This window comes from Meles meles, chromosome 11, assembly GCF_922984935.1.
Source record: "Meles meles chromosome 11, mMelMel3.1 paternal haplotype, whole genome shotgun sequence".
Classification (NCBI taxonomy): domain Eukaryota; kingdom Metazoa; phylum Chordata; class Mammalia; order Carnivora; family Mustelidae; genus Meles; species Meles meles.
The window spans coordinates 33,304,906-33,324,397 of record NC_060076.1 but is presented as its reverse complement, the minus strand read 5'-3'; the positions used below and the strand labels follow the sequence as shown (position 1 = coordinate 33,324,397).

Sequence of the window (19,492 nt, the reverse complement as noted above, 5' to 3'; positions counted from 1 at the left end):
CAAAAGCCGGAGGGGTGAGCACGGCTAGGCCATGGATGGCAGAAGAGGGTCTCAGCTTCATGAGTGGCCAAACACATGTGGCCTTTCAGCCCTGCTGCAGCCTGGGTCAAACCCCTGATCCCAGGCTCTGAGCCCACTGGGTCTGCCCGTCCATGTTCCTCATCTAGGCGAGGGAGAGCCTTCTGGACACCAAGCCTAGCTGTATTCCTCACCCTTGGATACTCTGGATTGACTGCTGTGCTACAGGACAAATGCCAAAGCCAGCCTGTGAGGTTCCCCTCTGATATTCCAAGATGCACCTTTTCTTGCTCATCTTTTAAAAGGTACTTTCTAGATAAAGAACCTCCCAGCTTCCTCTGTACCTGCTCTTGCATTTCCAGTCCCTTGTCCTCCCCCTCTGCTTGGCCTGCCCTTCCCAGTAACCCCTGTACCCATCTCCACAAGTCCAAACCCTCCCTTCCCCAGCACCCAGGCCCTCCTCCAGAATCTTCCTTGCCACCTCAGGTAGCAGAGCTCTCTCCTCTCTTCTACCCCCACCAGCTGTGTCTCCAATCTGCCCTCAGGGCTCTGACACTGCCTGCCTTGATTCCTGCGTCTGGTGTCAGGGCTCATCTCCTCTGCCACTGGCAGGTTCTTCAGAGAAAGGCCCGGGGCTCTGCTGCAGGAGTGCCCAGCACAGAGCTCTGCTCACCCCCAAGCTCTAGGAACTTCCCAAGGGGAGGTATGTTTGGCCGGGCACCCCCAGGGTTAGCATCTGCTCTGTGGTTAAGTTCAAACGCACAAGATTAGACTGTTGACCTCAAGAGGTCACGGTGGGAGTGCCTGGGTGGCTCAGTGGTTAAGCCTCTGCCTTCCGCTCAGGTCATGATCTCAGGGTCCTGGGATTGAGCCCCGTGTCGGGCTCTCTGCTCAGTGGGGAGCCTGCTTCCCCCTTTCTCTCTGCCTACTTGGGATCTCTCTCTCTGTTAAATAAATAAATAAAATCTTAAAAAAAAAAAAAGAGGTCACAGTGACTGTGGGTCTGCCAAACCCTCCCCAGGAAGCCCACCAGCCTCCTGGGACAGATCTGTCCTGCGTAGCTCAGACATTTCAACTCTCTTTTTAGGAGATACATTTGCTAGAGCTCCAGGAAGCCGCCCAGAATGCAGGGAGAGACTAATTGACGTCCATCCGGTCCCAGAAAGGATGTAAGAAGCCTTACAGAAGTGGAGAGCACGCAAGATAGAAGCACACGGAAAAGCCACGGCGAGGCAATGGGGACAGAGGGAAAATGCAGGGACAGAGAGGTCACCCGATATTCGGGGGAGCTGAGCTACTGAATGTGTGCTGTCAGGCCCTCCACACAGTGGGGGTGCTCCTCCGACGTGGGTCTGAGCCTCCCAGTGACCAATTCGATAACGGAAACCAAGTCGGAAAGGGATTTAATCAGTGTGTGGAAGATATAAGACGTGCTAGGCGTAGCCCGTCTTTTCTCTGCACTGGGTCCTGAGGGAAATGGGTCCTGGGGACCTTCTTACAAAAGAAGAGCAAGGACCAACATGTCCCTAGGCTCCTGGTCATTCCATGGCAGCCGAGGAGCTGCCTTGGGCCGGGGCTGAGGGTAGGTAAGCAGGGGGCAAGGCAGCAGGCTCAGCTCCAAGCCCCCCAACTCTGCCTCACCTTCAGCAGCAGCAAATGTTGGACATACCGCGTGACAGAGACATAAACCGGCAGAGCGAACCACTGAGCAAGAGGGGCCGTTTGTCTCAGAGGGCAGTCTATCCGTCCCAACACCCTGCCCCGCGCAGCCCCAACCAGTGGTAGCCTGGCGACGGCCACCTATGCTCGGTGTGTCTGGAGCACAGGAACCCAGCGGGAGAGGTGGGCAGGGAGGTAGGACCCAGATCACCTCAGGAGTCATGGAAAAGAACTTAAACTCTCAGGGCAAGGCAGAGCTGCTGCAGGGATTCCAACAGAGGTCGAGGAACTGAGCTCACTTTTGGGTGGATTCCCTTGATTTCCAAGAGCAAGACAGCATGGAACAGGTGATAGGTGAGGATCACCTGCTGAAGCAGGGCAGAGGGGACAGAGAAGGGGGACAGGTCAGTGGAAAAGCAAGGCGGGGGGATAAGCTGGCGTTTGTGTCAAGTGCTGTGGGCAGTGGGGTAAGAGGGCCGGTGGTGGCTGCAGAAATCACCTTGACCTAAGCGGCATCACCCGTCTGGGCCCCTCCTGCTACCCCTGGTGCTCTCCCTTCACAGCCTGGCGCTGGGCCCCACACCTGAGGGATGGCTCCCTGCCCAGGGTGAGGGGCCTCAAGAGGCCTGGGCAAGGACTCTCCTTCAGCTCAGTCACTCCACAGCAATGACAACTCATAGTTTTCGGGGTGCTTGCAACGTGCCATTCCCCGTGCTTCCCTGTATGGACTTAACAGGTAGGTGCTACCTTGCTCCCCAGTACAGAGGCAGAGAAGTTGAGGCAGAGAAGCAAAGGAGAATCCCACGCGAGGTCACACAGCGAGCAAGCTGGAGCTGAGGGCTGAAGCCAGCTCCGCCCCACCAGCCTCCTGCTCCAGGTTCCCGCAGAGAATGACTGTGATGAGAAGCCTCGTTCCTACCCATCACATGCTTGATCTCGCCTCAGCCCGGAAGCAGAGGCATCACGACCGTTCTCACTCCCACTTTACAGAAAAGTAAAACAAGGCTCAGGAAGCTAGGTGGACACCTTCTGGAAAGAGGGCTCTTTGCTTCCACTGTTGAAGCCAATGACTGTGGAACAGCGACAGAAAGCTAAAACTGTGTTCACGAGCTTCTGTCCCCTTGCCCCCAACTCCACTCCCCACTCTACTCCACCCTACCCCACCCCGGGCGCCTTATCTCCCCTGGCAAAGTTCTTCCAGACCTGCTGCCTCAGACGGAAACGTGCAGAAGTGGGGGATGGGGCCAAGCCTAGCCGTCTCTCCCTCTGCCCGCAGTATGGGAGTGTGCACCCATATACGTGGGTGAAGTCTGTGCAAATGTGTGCATGAGTGCGGCATTCATCATATGCATGGGTGTGCATGCACATGGGCGTCTCTTTGGGTGTTCAGTTGCATCTGGGCGTGCATGGGTGTTATCCGTGCATAAATGAATTTAGGGACTCAGCAATTCAGAGAATGGATTTTATTTCCCCCACGAGCAGGCACTTGCCTGGAAATGTGGACTGCAGTGGGCCCTTGGGACCTGGAGGGCCCTCGCCCATGGGCTGGGCCAGAACAGCCGATCTGGGCCAGGTTTAGCCCATGCCACCAGTCCCATCCTGCCTGGTGCCATCCAGTGGGCCCACATCAAAGCCACAGCATGCCTTCTTAGGTGTGGCAGGCTGGCTCGCTGGGGCACAAAGTGGGGGGTGGGGTGGCTTGTGCGGCTGCTATCCCCATGCGTGTTTAGCAGGCCTGATACCACGGGATTAGGCTTTGTGAGCTGCAAATTCTCTGCTTCCCTCCCCCCAAAAGATTAGTCATCTCTGGGTTTTAACATCCCATTGAGTTTATTTCTTAATGCCTGACAGGAGAATGGCTGCTGTCTGTCCCATCCCTGCCAGATCCCTTGTCAGGTAGGAGCAGGCTCTTGTCCCACTTGAGGGCAAAACTGAGGTGCTGGGGAAGTGACTTGACCACGATCACACTAACAGGAGCAATGGGAGGTGGGAAGCAGAAGCCAAGGCTTGTCCCAGAGGCCCCTCTTCCTGCTACGCCTTCCTCTCTGATGTGTGGGACACACACACACACACACACACACACACACACACACACCCCTTTCCTGCTGGGCCCCCCAAGGGCCTGTCTTCCCAGCCCAACCAGGCTTCACTGCAGGACAAGGGTTAGCTGCGGGGTGAACTGGGTGTGGCACAAACTAGCATTATGGATTATTCATTAATTGCCTGTTCCTGGCCTCAGGGAAAGTGTGACTTGACCTAATTTAGCATTAGACTCAGGCATGTGTAGGGGTCTGGCGCTGCTGGCTACTATGATCCCTTTGTAAGTTTGTGGTTCCTCATGGAAGATTTGCAGTGTTATTTGTTCTCTTAAGACCTGCCCTGTGCTCGTGCCTCGGGAGAAGGTCAAAAATCACCATGCTTAGGTCAATGCAGTTAACAGAGAGGAATTAGAACCATGGTTTCCTAGGCTTACAAAAATGAAAAAAGGGGTGCCTGGGTGGCTCAGTGGGTTAAAGCCTTTGCCTTTGGCTCAGGTCCTGATCTCAGGGTCCTGGGATCCAGCCCCACATTGGGCTCTCTGCTCAGCAGGGAGCCTGCTTCCTCCTCTCTCTGCCTACTTGTGATCTCTGTCAAATAAATAAAAATCAAAATCTTAAAAAAAAAAAGAGAAAAAGAAAAAGACTATGGTAAGAAAAGAGAATACTCTGAAGGTGATCTACAAAGACCAAGAGTTAACAAACACCTAATTATGGGTGGGTCCCTCACCTTGACTCCAATCCCTGACCAAACTATTATCCATCATAGGGCTTATCCCGATTCTGACCTTGGCTCCAAACTTGACAGGAAATCTTCTTTTTCTTTCATCCTGAATCCTTATCAGGGCCTCTGATCCACCCCTGAAGGAGGCAGGACACCTGGATCAGGAAGCAAGGCCCAAGTGAGGTCAAGGCGCCCTGCTCTCCACAGGCGTCTCTGCTTAACAGCCATTCCCACGGAGGCTTCCTTTCTCACCAGGCGGAAAGAAGAAACCACAGGTCTTAGTGACTTCCTGCTAGTGAGAATTTTATCCAGTTTCTGCTCATCTGAGGCCAGGCCCTGGTTTATTTGTCACTTCTTGGCATAATCTCTATTTTTGCCTTCCACGGGCCAGCAACAGGGTCTGTAGTGACACAGTGGGAGCCGGGGACCTGGGGCCTCAGGGTCTCACCCACTGGCTTAGTTTTCTTCTTTCCTTCAGAGAGAGAAGAGGCCTTGACGCTCTCCACAGAAGCAGGGGGGGGTCACGCCCAGGATGTGGGGAGAAGAGCTGGGGGACGTACTCCTGATGCTAAAATGGGGAATGCCTGGGAAAGTCCTGGGCAAAGAGGGGCAAGTTGGGCCCCCCACCAACCTCAGAGGTCTCCAGAAAACTGTTACCTGATGCACAAACAACGATTCTGAGTCACTTGTCACCTTGACTCCGGCAACCGCTCATTGAAAGAGAAGGCCCTAGAACGCGCTTCCTGAAGAGCCCAACATCCTGAACCAGAGCAGGGCACTTTCAAAGCAGAAGAACACAAGGTTTGTCAAGGACGGTGAAGCTGCCTTAATTCAGTCAGCAAGCTTCATCTGCTGTTGGCGCACTGCTTCTTCTGGGCCAGGCCCTGTGCTGACACCGGGGTGCAGGGGCGGGGGATGGGCAGTGCCGTCACCGCTCTGCGCCTGTGGACGCCTCCCAGGGACATGGCCGAGGGCAGGAAGGTGGGAGATGGCGTGATCTTAGCCTGCTAAAGCACGGGGCCGCGGGCTGCAACTTCGAAGGCACATGAGCATCAGGGACATCAGATCACTGGGTGTGGGACCCCCCTCTGTCCAACATGGGGCTTGTGGCTTCTAGATTGAAGTCACAATGAAGTACAAGGAAATAAAATGTAAAATGCAGCTCCTCCATCACCTTAGCAACGTCTACGTGCCCTACAGGTGGCTACTGGGTACCCAATTAACAGTGTAACTACAGACTAGGTCCCCCACACCTATGTGACTTTGGGCGGGTGACTTCACATGTCTGTTCCTTCACTAGCAAAATTCGGCACAGTAACAGCTAACAGCTACCGCGTCGCTTACTTTGCACGAGGGAGGCTCCGTGTCCTAACTCAATCCTCAAAGCAATCCCCGAAGCACTGTTATTATCCCATTTTTACAGAGGAGAAAGCTGGGGGCCCAGAGAGGTTAAGCAGCTTGTCCAAAATCACACAGCTAGTAGGCGGCTGAGCTTGGCATTTGAAGCCAAACTGCTGAGTCCTGGGTCCACACTCACAGGGCTCCCCGGACAATTAAATAAGATAATCCACACAGCATATGGAGCGATGCTGGGTGCATACTTAATGGTCAACAAATGTTTGCTGTTAAGACTGCTGTGGTCCCGAATTTATAGCACTCTAGGATGTGATGTCGTATGTCACAGGTATGTGTTGAGGGCCCAGCATTTTGGAGATCTGAGTAAAAATCCCAAACCAGAAAGTGCAAAGCAGTCCCCTACGCACAGAGTTCTGACCCCTGGTGCCCACCACGGTGGTGGAGGGAGCAGACAAGCACCCATGAAAAGCTAACTAATAATCCCTCTTGGTCGAGAGGAACCTGAAGAGTGTGTGCGCGCGCATCTCCCCGGCAGGGTCGAAGCCCTCCGGGTGGAAGCCGGCCGCCTCGCTCAACCCTGTGTTGAGGAGTCTGGGGTTCCTGGTGGGTTCTGGGTGGGAGTGGTGCTGGGCAAGACAGGGGAAGCCTTGTGATTTCCTCCATTAGCACAGCCCAGCTGGCAAGTAAAAACAGCCCCATCTCCAGGTTTTCTCTGCTGTGGGGCCCCTCCCCTACGCCCATCTCCTTCCTTCCAGGTCTCTGGTCCTTCTGGTCTAGCACAGATGCCTCCCGGCAGGCCCACAGGAAATACAGCCTGAGTCACAGACAGAGCCAAGAAAATGCCTCTCTCCTCCTGATGAGATTAGGCCCAAGGGAGAGCCTCCTCCTGACATCTGACACTGCCCAGAGCCCTGGCACCAAAGAGGGGCAGGGCACCTCCACTGACAACCTGACCTCCTCTGCCCCACGACACCCCATTGTCCTCTACCCCTCCCTCAAGTCTTGCAAAGCCTGGCCAGCCTTTTCTCTGGGCCGCACTCCCTTTCTGCCCCTACCCCAGCCCAGGGCTCCTTTCCTGACCTCACTCAGACACCATCATTTCCCTTAAGACCCACCACCCCCGATCCCCTCTGTCCTCAGGATCAAGCCCTCTGCTGGATTTGGGGTGTGGGGCCCCACACTCCGCCGGCCACATCTCATCTCCACAAACTCAACCTTTAGCCAAAATGGTTTATCTGTCTTCCCCTCAAAGCACCGTGTTTTCCAGGCACACCATCTTTGCTCATGCCCCCTTCTCTCTGCCTGGAAGCAAATCAGCCCACATTAAGTACTTAACTGGGCTCCTAGGATGCTCCTCGTCTCCTTTCACCTTCCTGGACCCAACAGAACCACCACCAGGTCGCCAGCCGGAGCACTCTCTATTCTATGAGGCTGCCCAGCACAGGGAGAGAGGAGAATCAGGTTCAAACCCTGAACCTCAACCCGTCTCTGGGCCTCAGGATGTGCCTGGGTAAAAGGGTATCCTACGATCTACCTCACGGAGGCTTACCAAGGATTAAACAAGGTAACGGCTGTAAAATACTTTGCAAACCTCTGGTACCAAGAAAGAGCTCAGCTGTGGTTGTGCTCTTCCCTCCCCCGGTCCTGCTGCCTGCGCTCCTGCCTGCTCCCTCCCTCCAGCCTTCCAGCCATTGGGCCATCAGACTGCCAAGTCCGAATGGTTCTCCCCTCTGCTTTGCCCACACGCAGGCCAGATCCCACAAGCAGGTACCCAGGCGGGGGGTCCAGGGGGACCCACCTGGCTCCTGGACTAGCTTCCACTCACGCCATGAGCCTCTCCTGACACGGAACGGTGGGCAGGGCGGGGGGTGTGCTGAGCCTGTAATCTTCCTAGCCAGTATGCTGGTCAGGTGGGAGAGCCCTGATTCTGACACCAGTCTGCTCCATGACCTTGGGGAAATCTCCATCCCCTCTCGGGTTTCATTTTCTCAGGCAGGTAATACTCTTACCTTGCCCGACTGTTAGGACGGTCCACTGAAAGCTCTGCAGCCCACATGCACCAAAACCCGGGATCGGGAGGACGAAGGAGCTACCTATCAGCTGTCCCAGTCCTTGGAGGCCTGGGCCTTTCTTGCCTTGCTCCTCTAGAGAGACAGAACCCGGCTTCTTCCTGTTTATTCCCCTAAGTCAGGCCCAGACCAAAACTTCAGGCAGCTTTATTGCCCCACAATCTCCTTATCTGAGAGTTTCAAGAGACAAGGGTCACTGGGGACTTTCTAAAGCCACCTTCAGGAGGGTGACAATCTGGAGGTTCCACTGCTTCCTCACCATTCCTCCCAGCGGAGCTTCTGAATCTGTCTTTGGACAGAGAAGGCCACTGAGGCCCGGACTGGGAGAGTGCCTGGCTCGGGGTTCCACAGTGAGCAGAAGCCCTCCAGCCCCCATTCTGGGATGGGCACCTGCCGGCAGGAGGGGCCACCTCCAGCCCACAAATCAGCTCTCACCTTGCCCTGCTGCTGGGACCCTGGGGCCTAGGGTGACGCCAACCTGCATTCCTGGGGCCCTCCCAGAGCTCGGCTTGTGCTGGGCACTGTGGGGGAGAGGTGAGGATGACCCTGGCAGGGACTTCTGCCCCCCAGGGGATCAGGTTGATGGGAGAGGCCAACATGGAACCAGTGAGCTCAGTTCAGGGTGAACGGGACTGAACAGGCTGCAGCGGGAAGGTGGAAATCCCAGGAGTGGGTGAGAGCCTTGGGGTTAGGTCCGTTTGAGGCCAGCCCGAAAGGCTGAGTTGGGTGAGCTGAGCACAGAGTGATGGGGGACGGGGGTGCATGCTGAAGGTGGAGGAAGTGAAAGACATAGCCAGAGAACGAACCACAAGGGGTCAGGTCTGGTTGGGGTCTGGGCAAGGGAGCAGCGAGGTTCCCGCCAACAAGGCACCGGCTAGGGCTCCGAATCTGGCTAAGGCCTTGCTTGGCACCTGAGATCACGGGGAGATGTCAGTTTGAAACCAGGGGTGTGGCGACGTGACGGCTGCAGCGAAATGTGGGTCCGGCTATTAGGCAGTTAGAACGTCTGGCCAGAGGAACTTTCTTTCCTCAACTTTGGGCTTGTATCTAAGGAAGAAACAGGTGGGTGAGTGGGTTCTGTTTCATGCCTGGTTGTAGTCAGCTGGACGGGGGAGCCATGGGGCATGAAGAGGAAGAGGGGGAAGAAGATTCTAAGGCCTTCCTTGTCTGGGCTTGGAAGGAAAAGAGCATGCCTGTTTGGGGGAGAGCGCAGAGCCTTGGGCTTGCTGACCAGGAGTCAAGGGCTGACCTGTCTCCACACGTGTCAGCAATTTAAGAGAGCCATGGAGCAGGGAGGCCTGGCTCATAGGCCACATCTCAGCCAGCCGCTGGGGTTTTACATCAAAAAATAGTCTCCTTTTTCCCTCAACCCATTCCTGTGCTGGGTCCCCAGATATGCCTGAGGGTCTGCCTGCCTGTATCCTGCTCCTGCCTGGGCAGCCCAGCCGAGCACATTGTCGGGGGGGGGGGGGGGGGGGAGCGTGGCGCTGGCCGTCCCTTCCTGCTTCTCCGCCCCTCTGCTTAGGAAGGCGGACATAATGCTTGGCCTTCATCAATTCTTCAGGTAGCACCTGCAACAGCGGCCAGGGGAGGACAGCCAGGCCACCGTCCCCCCACTTCCAGCCTCCCTGAGCTCCTCCCGAATCATCTATTCAGACTGGGCCCATGGACCAGGGAGGGCAGGCCGTCCACCAGAGCCCAGGCTGAGGAGGCCCCTCCGGCCCAAGACGGACTCTCTGCTAGGACTGGTGCTCATATCTCATGCACATTCTGCATGAAGCTTTCCAACAGCAGGTCTCAACCCAAGGGTGCACCAGAATCACCTGGAAGGCTGATTCACTCCCCAGATCACTGGGCCCATCCTAGAGTTTCTGAGTCAGCAATTCAGTAGCGGCGCCTGAGAACCAGCATTCCCAACAAGTTCCCAGGTGACCGTGAAGCAGTTGACCAGGGACCACTCAGAGCCACCTCCCTACAAGCCAGCTCTGTGATTTGCGGAGCGCTTCCTGTTGGGTTCACTCCTCACGTCCACCTGGGGTGGGGGGAGTTACCTCCATCGCGTGGACACAGCCAGCTGTGCTTGGCTCAGAGCACTTCTCTGAGGTTACACAACCACGAGACAGCAGGAACCTGTCCTCCAAACGCTCCAGGAGCACACAGCCGCTTCCTAACTGGGGGCCACCGGGGGCTGTGACTCTTGCCTTTCCATCTCGCAAATATTCCCAATATACAAACGGGGCCAGTCCACAAGAACCAGCGGGTGCTGGGCAGCCAGCTTCACCCTCTGAACTGCAGGCATCAAGGTCAGGTGGTCCAGACACAGGCTTCAGAGTCAGAGACCCAGAGAGAAACCCAGACTCTCCTTCTCTAGATCTTGCAACTACATGGGCACCTACCTCTCCCCACGTTGCTATGAAATGGCGCCAAGGCTGAACAGAGCCGTTAGCCTGGTGCACAGTGAGTCCTCAACAAACAGCAGCAACTGGTGGGCCAGGCAGGATGTGGGGAAAGATACTAAAACCTGTCTGTGTCTCAGTCTTCCCATCTGTAAACTGGGGTCAACGACAGAACCTAACTTACAGGGAAATGGTAAGGATTCAATGAGTTTATTTATTTAAAATGCCTTAAAGTGGGTGCCTGGGTGGCTTAGTCAGTTAAGCAACTGCTTTCAGCTCAGGTCGTGATCTCAGGGTCCTGGGATCGAGCCCACATCGGGCTCCCTGCTCAGTGGGGAGTCGGCTCCCCCTGCTTGTGAACACTCTCTCTCACTCTCTCTCTGGCAAATAAAGAAATAAAATCTTTCTAGAAAACTATTTTAAAAAATATAAAATAAAATGCTTTAAAGCAATGCCTGGCATGGGGGAAGCTCCGACACGAGGTCCTTTTTGTCAAGCGTGGTAATTTCAGCACCGATCGCACACTTTTCATTAATGCATGTCAGCAAAACCATTAAAGAACAGAATAGGCTATTGTGAGATCAAAATTTAAAAATCACAGTGGTGCTGGTTGTACAAACAGCGTGAATGTACTCCAGGGCACAGAACTAAAAATAGTTACAATGGCAAATTTTATGTGATGTAAATTCTGCCCCGATAAGAAAGGAAAAAAAGAGCCAGCAGCCCCTAGGTATCCGGCTGGCTCTCCCCTGGCTCTCCCAGGCCATCAGCCGGCTCCACCCTTCCTGTTCTACTTTCCCTGGGAGGCCATCCTCCTCCCCACCTCCTTTTTTTTTTTTTTTTTAAGATTTTATTTATTTACTTGAGACAGAATGAGAAAGAGAGAGAGAGAACGAGAGCGGGGAGGGTCAGAGGGAGAAGCAGGCTCCCTGCTGAGCAGGGAGCCTGACGTGGGACTCTACCCCGGTGCTCCAGGATCACGACCTCAGCACCCCTCCCTCCCCTTTTCACTCCTGGCTAGTGGGGCCTTCTCTGCCCGCACCACCCTCAGCAGAAGGGGCTGCTATAGGGCGAGCGTCCTCACAACTTTCCCTGGCACTTTCAGGAAGGGCCTGGAGGATCTGTGCCTGGACAGAGGGGTACTCTTCCCATCCCCTTCCTGCGGGCTTCCTGTCCCTCTGCAGGGCTGGCTCCCACTGCTCGCGGGGACGAAAGAGCTGAGAGAGCAGCACCAGCTCACAGGGACTCTCCCTGGGCTTGGCTGGGAGCCCCACTCTGCGCAGGGAAGGCACAGAGATGTTCTGAGACCAGGGGCCCAGCTCCAGTCTGCTCTGCCTCCATTGGCTGTGTGACCCTGTTCAAGTCATTGCCCTCTCTGGGCCCTAGGGCCCCATCTGTACAATGGGAATGTGCATCTCCGCTTGCGACCATCCTGAGGCTTTAGGGAGGCTCTGAAGGGAGAAGGGGGGCAGGGGGAGGGGGCACACGTGCTTTGTTTCTTTACTGTGTGGTACGACCACATGGAGAGGAGGCAGAGATGGCTACGGACACGGTCAGGCCTGGCTCAGGCACTGGTCTCACCAGATACCCGCTGGGACACCTTGGGCAGGCCAGTCAACCTCTCCAGGTCTTAGGTTTTGTCATCCTAAAGTAGTAAATGAGTTCATGTATGGCAAGCACTTAGAACACTGCCTGACACAAGGCAAATCCAAGATAAATTCAAAATAAGAAATAATAGCATTCTACTGAGTACTCACTGTGGGCTAGGCACTGCCCTACAGTATTTAACTGTATTAATGGGTTGAAATGAACGTTTAACAAAAATGCATAAAGTAACCAGAGCTTACAGATTAAACCAGAAACACAAAGTGTCCATGTCCTTTTTTCTCCTCCATGGGGCCATGCTTAAAGATCTAAAGATTTGGGGGTGGAGGGGATCACCTGTGTTGGGAGGCACGCAAACCCCCTTAACAGGCTGGCCGCAGAGAAAACCTTGTGCCCCTCCCCCAACCCCTCTGTGCTGATTTCAAGCTCTAATTCTTATCTAATCTAATTCTGAGCCAGACATACCCACTCTGCTCTCAAATGATCTTATTACATCTGGGGCAAAAAAAAACCAACAACCAGGACTGCCCAGCCTCAGGGGCCTGGGTTGACATCCAGCCCAGCCCTCTGTCCTCCTTTCCACACCATTCTGTCTGAAAAGTCTGAGGGTCTTGGCTTGTACCATTCTAGTGATGGGAAGCTCACTCCTTCCGGGGACCGGGCCGCTCCACTATCACACTTCCTGCGGGGAAATCCCCAGTTCCCCTCCCCCCGCCCTGCCTCTGTTCCTCCAGCCCCACCAACGGCACCCATGGCCTTCGCCCCAGGGCAACCTTTCAGAGAGCTGAGGCCCCTGACCACATGGCCCTGCACTGGGTCCACGCAGGGAGGGGAGTTTCTTGTGTGACTCCGTTTCCCATCTCCCCATTTTCATCGCCTCCCCATCACGTTCCAAGCTGTCCCCATCTCACACCTAGGTTGGAGCCCAGACCAGACTCAAATCCTCCAGATGGGGGCTGAGAACCACTCAGTGGAGCAGGTACCCCCCAAAGATCCCAGATTCACTTCTTAGAATAGTAGCACTGGCCAGACTTCAAGAGCTCATGGGGTACAGAAAGGGAAATTAAGTCAGCTTGTCCAGGGACATCCATAAAGGGCAGAACCAGGAACGGGATCTGGATTTCTGGCACCCCAGCCTGGGAGAGTCCTCTAAGACATGGAACAAAGTTTCCTTTGATCCTGTGACTGGATACAGTACCAAATATTTTTTTCCTTATCTGTGTTGCTGTTCTCAGAGGGACAAATTCCAAGCATGGCTGGGGAAGAAGGCTTCTAATTGTGAGACGCGGGGATGGGGTGGGGTGGTCATTCACCGTAGCTGGACCCTCCTGAGACTCAGACTTTGAAAGGTGAGCTGCATTTCTCCAGACTGTGGTTTACGCTGGGAAGGATGGATGGGGCTCCTCTGGGTCAGGAGGGGAGACAGACCCCGAGTCTTTGCTGCCAGAAAGGTCAGCACAGCAGCAGCTCCACAGTAGAAAAGGTAAATCGGGACACATCGACTCATCCTACATTTTTCATGCCTCCCGCTGGAGACAGATCCCTGTGCTGGGTTCTGTGGGCCCAGAGGTAGCAATGGGGTGTCTGCCCGGGGAACAGGCAGAAGAATGGAGAAATCACACTCCACCTGAACAAATCACAAACGAGGTGATTTGTCAGAAGGGGCAGCTGCAGAGAAAGGACCAGGAAGTTAGAGCAGGGAGGCTTTTTTTTTTCCTGATCATGTACTCTTCCAAAGAGAGAAAAATGAACGCCACCCACCAATATTTTATATTTTATACAAGTTACTACTCTCAGGAGCTGCGAGGCACAACATATACATGAGGCGAGATTCATCGCCAACCAGAGTGACTCTAAGGCTGTATTTCAAATAGCGCCCCCCCCCCATTTAAAAAACAGCTTGAGCTGACTTCTTATACTTGATTAGTTTGTCACTGTTTCTTTTCCCCCCTTCTTGTGGCTGCAGATGTGACCATGGCCAGAAACCCAAGTGTTAATTTCTTGTCCAACAGTACTCATACTATTAGAACCACTAACAACCCACAGTTCAGATAGCAATCTTCTTCTTTTTTTTAAAGATGTATTTATTTGACACAGGGAGAGAGAGAGAGAGAGCACAAGCAGGGAGAGCAGCAGGCAGAGGCAGAGGGAGCAGCAGGCTGCCGGCTGAGCAGGGAGCCTAATGCAGGGCTGGATCCCAGGACTCTGGGATCATGACCTGAGTCAAAGGCAGAGGCTTAACCCACTGAGCCACCCAGGCGCCCCCAGATGGGAATCTTCTAAAACCACTTGTCCATTTTGTGAGGATTAGTTTTGTTCAAACTGGTTAATATAATCCACAAAGCCAATCTGAATTAACTGGTCTGGATTAACTTGGATTCATTAACCAGGTTAAATTAACTATACTGAACTCCTGAAAAGAGAGGAGGGGCATCCCTGCCATCCCTTCTCAGAGTACTTTCCCCTTCTCTCCAGAGACTTCTGGAGACACGAGACATGAGGCTGTCTGACGGCCTGAGTGGTGTTGGTGAGTCTGCACATGCCAAACTTGAGCAAAGCTGAATGATCGTCTCGATAGTGTGCTTTCCTGCACCCCAACGAGCGTCTCACACACCTCACTTGGGAGACCACCAGAACAGAAGCCGGGGAGACCAGCGGGATTTTCAGGCTGCACAGGATGGTAGAGATCGTCTAGCCTAACCCGCTCACCTTTCAGGTGAGGAAACGAGGACTGGGTGAGGAATGTAACTAGTCCACCTCGGAGCCCAGAGAGAATGCAAATTTCTAGTTCTTGATGCGAAAACCAGCTGCTTCCATGCCCCCCCCTCAGTCCAGCCCCTTCCTGGGCCATTCTCAGCTCCTTGCACCTCTCAGCCCTCTGCAGCCATAGTCACCCACTGGCTCTGAGGCTGACTGGAGGTGGCATGGAGGTGATGTGTGTCCCAGTCAAGTGCTATCAGGATGGGGAGGGGGGACACATGGAGCCATCAGTAGGCCACGGTTCCAAGAGTCGCTCTGCTTCCCTCTGTAGCCTTAGTTCCTTGTCTGTGAAATGGGACTAGTCAAACCCAGCTCCTGGCTTTGCTATTTGGATACCCATAAGGTCCCCCCTGATGTCTGTAGGCTGGGAAGTGACCCCTGAGGGGTGCTACGGCCATCCTTACACTCTGGAAGGTTTTGTTTAGGGGGTGGGCTCTGGGGGGTGAGATCTAGAGCCTGTGGAGTCTACCTCCGACTGCCAACCAGAGCCCTGGACACTGTAGGGCTTAGAGCCCCGGCAGCCCAGTGGTCCCCCGAGGTGCCCACCCAGGCCTGGTGTGGCCGTGGGCAGCTGTGGGCATGGATCCCGGGCCTTCCCAGGCAGGCCTTAAGTCCTGCTCCTGTCTCTACAGCTCTGTTCTCCCTGCTCTCATCCTCCTCATCTCCCACATCCCTCTCCCCTCCTCCACGTTGTCTTCCTCATCTCCCCACCTGAATTCTCCTAAGCTGAGTCCCATTGGGGCGACCCTGAGACAGAAGCATCCCTTCTTCCAAAACCTTCAATGGCTTCTCAGTTGGGCATTCAAAGCTGAGGTGTGGCCCAGGAGTGAACCACGGAGAGAGCTGGGGGCAAGGTGGGGGAGAGAAAGGGGGACAAGGGCAGTAGGGCTGGGTGCAGACAAGAAGGGGGTGCATTTTCCTCCCTCCCTCCCTCCCTCCCTTTCTTTTTAAAAAAAATTTTTTTTTATAAACATCTCTCCATAGCTCTACAATACCTCCCTTTCTTTTTAAAGATTTTATTTATTTATTTGACAGCGAGAAAGGGAACACAAGCAGGGGAAGTGGGAGAGGGAGAAGCAGTCTTCCCGCTGAGCAGGGAGCCCGATGAGGGGCTCCACCGCAGGACCCCAGGATCACAACCCAAGCTGAATACAGTCGCTTAATGACTGAGCCACCGGGGTGCCCCGGGGGTGCATTTTCTGTAGAGAACTTAAAAACAATAATAAGACTAAAAGTCTGACTTTTTATTATCATGATCTGCCTACACTTCTCAACAGAAACAACAAAACACTCCCCTCTGCCAGGCCAGGCTGCTCCCACCTCCCCCGCCCTTGGTGACTGCCCAGGACTGGATACTACGCCCTGGACGGAGCCAAACTGGATTGTGTTTGCCACAGCCCAAATAGGCTCAGTGCACTCCCCATCAACAGCCCTGGCTTACACTGGTTCCCTTGCCAAGTCCCTCCAGCGCTGTGCACGCCCCGCTGCTGTGACAAGGTTCAGCTTAGTGGCTCCCCTTCGTTGTCTTCCCACACGCATCCCCGTGCACCCCTTGGCTAGCCACAGCCCCCCGGCCCAGGCTATGTGCAGACCCCACAGCATCAAGTTCTCATCTCCTAAGGAAGACTGAGGAAAGGAAGCACCCAGTGCGATGTGGAACCCACTTCACGGCAACCCATACTAGCAGAGCCCCCGTCTCCCTGTGTGACCTCAGACCCATCCCAGATCCTCTTCAGCCTCAGTTTCCCCCTGTCCAAGGACCGTATCCTCTCCAAAGGCCCTCCTTTCCTTGTCCTCAGTCACCCCCTTCCCTTGGCCACACCCTGCACTTTGCCACCGTGTGAAAATGGTCCACCTTCTTCCAAAGTCACTAATCCAAGCGCCCCCTTGCTGACCGCCCATTGGGCGCTGCCTCAACTCCGCTGCCAAGACTGGATGCAGCCTCTCCATGAGGCCAGCTCGGGGATGGCGTCTGTGCCATCTGACATTGGCCGCTTTCTTGTGTCCAGTGATCTGGGACACCAGCCCATAGCTCTGCCCCCGGGAGATGCCTCCTCTACCTCATCCCCGCCCATCTGCCCCTCTCTCCTCTCCTCTCCTCCCACGAGGTCCGTCACCTCATCCTCGCCAGAGACCTTCACCCGCTGACCTCTTTCCCCATCAGCCACCAAAACTCTGGTGCTGGATGAACCAGGATACCTAAGGAGGGCTGGGGAAAAAATGGACAAAACCCAAACCAGGACAAGTATCAGTGGGGTGACAGCTTTCCCACTATAGCTCTTCTCCTCCCGGGACCCTTCCCTCTGCAAGGCAGGTCTTGTGACGGCATAGCCAGATCCCAGCGGTCGCCCGTGTGGCCTCCTCCTCCTCCAGCTGCCCATCACCAGCGCTCCTTGTACCTCAGCCACCCAGCTCTCCTCCCACTGCTACCAGCTGCTCTCACCTGCAAAAACCCCTTAACCTCTCCGGCCTGTTTCCTGATCTGTAAACAGAGGACAAGAGTATCTAGCCAGGAGGTTGACAGAGGATGAGATGAGTACATGGACATTAAGAATCTAGGGTGGGGCCCTCCTGCTTGTCGTTCTGATTGATTCCAAGACAGTTTTTTGACATTTAACATCTCTGAAACGGGGATGCAACTTAGAGTTTGCTGTTTTTCCTTTCTTAATGGGTTATAAAACAATGGTATATCTCGCAACAGATGGTACCCTGCACTCAATAAAATATGACAGGAGACTAGTTTCTTTACTTCCATTGTAACGAGGTGGGAAGGTGTGTGAGAGCCCCATGGACCGAAGACCAAGAGAGGGCATCACCGAGGGAGAAGGGTCTGCGGGGGGTCGGCATACTGAGGTGGGACCCTGAAGCATCACAAGGCCCCTGCCCTAGCCAGCGGGCCCTCTGGACCTGTTCCTGCCATCCCAGTCCCACTCAGGGGGTGGCCCAAGTGCCAGGAGAACCCTTACCCTTCTGGACCTGACCCTGTGCTCCTGCTGCCGGGGTCTGCGGTCCTGCCTGGACAGTCTGCTTGCCGTGCGGAGAGTGCTGCCAGCCACCTCCAACCCCCGTCTCTGTCCTGGGAAGAGTCCTAGAACCTATCCAAGACACCTCTCCTTCAGTGATGCCTCCAACAAGCCACCCCTGGTCCCGGCTCCCAACTGTCCTGAAGGCCAGCAGGGAGGACACCATCCAGGCCTCACCCGAGGCCATTCACTGTGGGTGCCTCCTGGAACCCTCCAGCCTGCTGATGTCAAACCATTATACTCTCTGCATTATCCCGTCACATACATGACATGCGGACAACTTGTTCTAGAAATATATGTCAAATAGCGTGCAAAGATTTCAAAATATAGAAAAGACAAAAGTAAAAGTGATAATCAACCAGCTTGATGTGTCCATCTGCGCATTTTTACATATTCACAAGTGTGGACATACATTCTTCTCCCATATTCAAACCCAAGCAGCTTCAGTGCCCACACCCTGTTCTCTGCCTTGTTTTTCCAGTTAATGGGACCTCGCGGACCTCCTTGACCCAGAACTATTTCTCCTCAGTGACCTCACGGCACTCCTGTCTTCTACCCCTTCCCTTGGCACGTCCCTTAGCTCTTAGCCCCTCCTGCCCAGGTCCTGAGGCCTGGCCCATGCTTATGGCCTGCCTTTCTGCAGGTACTCGTCCTCTGTGACTGGGCTGTGACTGGGTTGCGGCTGTCCTCGGGCCCCCTCTAAGCACACCCCCTACAGAAATACTCTTGAGCTCTTAAATCAAGGGGTATAAGGTGAACAGAGACTATCTGTCCCTGTTAGGTTTGATTGGAGGCCTTTTAAAATAGACCAGATGTTCTCTGAGACCCAGAAGGATGCTGGCCCTGTGTTTCTTGAACCCCCAGGGGCTCTAGACATCACAATAAGTAACAACAAACAGGTCCCTGACATTTTATAGTTCAGAAGTACTCCTATGCTCTTTATCCAATTTTAAGCCTCACAACCACCCTATAAATTAGGCAAAGCAGGTACTTATCTTTGGGCCATTCTACAGATGAAGAGGCTAGGGCTCAGAGAGGCAGGCCATTTACCCAATGACCTTCTGCACTTTCCTCCCCTCCCATGTCTGGCTGACTCCCATCCCACTCACAACCCAGCTGGGACATCACCTCCTCTGGGGGCCTTCCCCACCTCCAGCCCCACCCAGGCTAGGTTAGCTGCCCTTCTTTGAGGGCCACAGCTCCTGGGCTTCCCTATCAGAGCTGGAGCCCCCAGCCCCGCTCCGGCTGCGCACCCTTGTAGACGGTGCTGGGTCTGGTTTCTCTCCATCATTCCCTTGAGCACAGGGCAGCCTCAGTAGATGGCTGCTGGCATGAAGATCGTTACAATCATCAAGGCAGGAAATACTCTCCCCACTTTATGGGTGAAAAGAAGGGGCAGAAAAAAGGGACAGGACTTGCCTACAGAGCACGTTATTGGCCAGATGCAGGCTCCCTCCTCCGGGCGTGGCTTCCTTCCTTCCACTGTATCTTTTGCTGTCTGCAATCTTGGACTGCAGGCCACTGCCCCAGGTTCATCTCTGTCTCCTCCTGCACTGGCTGGGCCCTACCTGGTTCGGCCAGGTGTGAAGGGGCGTGTCGTGGAGGTGCTCTGGCTGGGGCAGGCTCAATCCCCCAGCCTGAGCCAACACCCCAGGGGGCAGCCTTAGGGACAGCAACAGCAGCCGCCCATCTATTGAGCACCTCCCTGTGCCAGCACTTTCCACCTACAGCTCACTTCATCCTGTAGCTGGCACCATTATGATGCCATTCTGCAGGTGGGGCGGGGTGCGGGGGTGGGGAAGACCCCTGCCTAAGGCTCACCCGGTAGCCGCGCTGGGCTAGATGC

General features: G+C 54.7%; 1 protein-coding gene across 4 annotated transcripts in view; it reads right to left on the bottom strand.

Annotated features, from left to right (window-relative positions):
- Positions 1–19,492, bottom strand: part of LOC123952878 (TBC1 domain family member 2A) — a 107,786-nt gene that overhangs the window by 25,649 nt on the left and 62,645 nt on the right. Inside the window, exon 1 of one of the 4 annotated variants that reach the window (XM_046022496.1) lies at positions 7,803–7,967. The exons of the other annotated variants lie outside the window; for them this stretch is intronic. The gene's annotated coding sequence lies outside the window, so the exon portion shown is untranslated. Of the gene's footprint in view, positions 1–7,802; positions 7,968–19,492 lie in introns of those variants that run through there. 4 annotated transcript variants of the gene reach the window in all.